The sequence below is a fragment of the Olea europaea genome, chromosome 4 (genome assembly GCF_002742605.1).
Source record: "Olea europaea var. sylvestris chromosome 4, O_europaea_v1, whole genome shotgun sequence".
Lineage (NCBI taxonomy): Eukaryota > Viridiplantae > Streptophyta > Magnoliopsida > Lamiales > Oleaceae > Olea > Olea europaea.
The window spans coordinates 16,821,141-16,824,277 of NC_036240.1; positions in this window are offsets into that span (position 1 = coordinate 16,821,141).

Sequence of the window (3,137 nt, forward strand, 5' to 3'; positions counted from 1 at the left end):
GGTCATTCACAACTTTCATAGGATTCTTGATATATTTGAATGATGTCATATTAGCAGCCCTTGGTAGAGCAACATCCAACACCGTCAAAGCATGACTGCCCTCATAAAAGGCACTATGTCGACCTCAAGTCAAAGAACCAATCCCACTACCGAACGTTAGAGATTAACCACTGACACTCAGATAGTTATCCATGTGAAATCTCTCGACGAGTCTCCAACGATCTGTTCAATAACAAAACATCCACGTATTCATTCCAGTGTCACCATAGTTTAACTTGTGAGATCAGCTATTTACTTCACAAGTAAGAAATACCACACGTGATGGTCTATCCGTAGTAACGATATCCGTATCTCGTCATTACATACGACCACGGATGATTTAAGGTTCAATCATATGTAATTTGTTGTTGGTAAATTTAATCGGTATTGTATGGAATGGAATCGGGTTCTCATATACCATATTTGTGTTTTAGACACTGGATTCATACTTACCGTATATGGCAATTGCTTACTGTATATGACAGTGCAACTCATCGTATTTGGCAGTACAACTCATCGTATTTGCAACTCACCGTATTTGGCAGTGCCACTCACCGTATTTGTCAATTTACCGTATATGCTAGTTAGCTTACTGTATATGACAGTGACGTAACAACAGAATTTTCACACTTTATGATAACTTAAATAACACAGATTTTGGACACACTATTTATTTTCATAAAATAATTTAAATAACACAGAACTTGAATTTTCACAAACACGATTTCATATCCCGGTTCGTATATACAAAATATTATCTGATTAAAACAAATTACACTACTTGAATAAGGATGGTAAATTATATAATTTTCAGAAACATAAAAGCAATATAAATTTCAGAAAGCTAAATAAAATCTGAAAGCAAGCTAAAATAAATCTAGAAGGCTTATAATTCTGCAAATAATTAAACTGGAAGGATATAAATTTGAAAACAAACTTTTAACCCGAGGCCTGTGTAAACACAGTTTCCTTAAAACAGATTCGCTCCCTCACCGTAAATGCTTGAGGTCTAGCTCGAGCGTCTGTTTTTCATGATATAACAGCAAAACCAGTAGAGTCTAAGCACCATAAAAACAATTCTGGCGAATTGAGTTTGTGTTCGAACAATATCACCACAAAATTATATTGGACAATGACCGAGATGCAGGCAGGAAGAAAATATGCAAAATGTTTTTCTCCTATTTTCGTGTGATTTTTTGTGTGTAGTGTATTGGAACAGCTGGAAAGTGGCAATTTATAGAAGTTTAAATCTGCCTATTAACTCCTTGACAATAAATAATGGAGTTGTTTCAGTTTCTGGGAGTTTTGGCAGTTTTAGGAAACTCAAAGGTCAATTGAAGAGAGCGAAAAAATTGCAAAATGTGGACACTCCAAACAGGCCAATTTTTCCTCCGTTCGGTCCGATATTCGTGTACGCAGGTCGTGCCCGCACACAAGTTCAAGGTCCGAATGCAATTTCGGTCCGTGATTTACACCCCCCTGCGCGCGCATGTGGAGAGAGCCTCTATGCTACACATGATTATACCATTATAATGTGCAATCCTATATAAAGTGGTTAATACTTTCTTCATTTTCCTATGTGGGACTATACTCATTTTCCTACATAAACCATCTTCCAATGGTCATCTTTGAGCTCCAATTTTTCGTTCATCCATTCATCAATTTTGGCAAATAAATATATGGTTTCGATGCTCTTATGGAGGAGAACAAGGATCAACTTTGGTCTTCCAAATTGGACCAATGGGTCCCACCGAAAATTTTGCCAAAGTGAGCAGATTCACTCATTTTTCCAACAATCCCCCACATGAATGAAAATTGGGAGAGACACGAGACTTGGTGATCGTGAGACATGAGACTAGGTGATAAAGTTCAATGGTTGAAATCTGTATAGGATAGATAGGTATTACCCTTTGAACCTTCCCTTGTGAAAGCATATTTATTTTACTAGCTGATTAGTAGACGTGTTGTCCTTGAACTGTTCTGCTGTTTATGTAAACGATGATATACTCCACACAAGATCCTTTCTAACTCAATTCAGTTCTCATTATTATGTTCGTTTCGACTATGAACATATGCCCGGCTCTATGAGAGTTATTAAGAATTGAGCTCCACACAATTCTCTTAGAAGCGGCCCCACTTCTCTCTCACATAGATGATTTTTTATTACAAGTAACCAGCATTACTTGGCTCGAACTTCGATGCATAAGAATCATTAAAAGCCTATTACTTATCTTTCATCCTTACGGGTGTCACTATTACATCATAGGAATGGACAGGAAGAAACACCCTTTGAACCTAGATCTTGGGATCTCCAGTCAATTAGGTTAGGTTTCCTTTGTAATGACTTATTCATTCAAGGGTTTAAGTCCCATTCCTTTCGATGATTTTCCAACTAACACTCTGTTTAACCCTTTGGTTAGCGGATCCATAATGTTATCTTTTGATTTACATAGTCAATAGTGATAACTCCAGTTGAGAGTAGTTATCTTATGGTATTGTGTCTACGATGTATATGTCTAGGCTTACCATTGTACATGTTACTCTGTGCTCTTTCTATTACTGATTGTCTGTCATAATATATGCAAATTGCTGGCACATATTTTGACCATCTTGGAATATCCTCTAAGAAGTTGCGCAACAATTCAGCCTCTTCACCATATTTATCTAGAGCTATAAACTCAGATTTCATCGTAGATCTAGCTATAACTGTTTGCTTAGAGGATTTTCAAGATATGGCAGCACCTCCCAATGTGAACACAAATCCACTGGTGGACTTTAAGTCTTTTATATCAGATATCCAATTTGCATCACTGTATCCTTCAATGACCGCTGGATATCTGGTATAATGTAGTCTATAGTCACGAGTATATCTTAAGTACCTTCGTGCTCTTACTATTCCTTTCCAGTGATCAGCTCTTGGATTACTCATGTATCTACTCAGTTTATTGACTGTGTATGCTATATCTGGTCTTGTACAACTCATCAAGTACATTAGACTTCCAATAACTCTCGAGTATTCTACTTGAGAGACATTTTCACTTTTATTTTTAGAAAGATGTTGACTCGTATCTATTAGCGTTCTAGCTAAGTCAGTATCA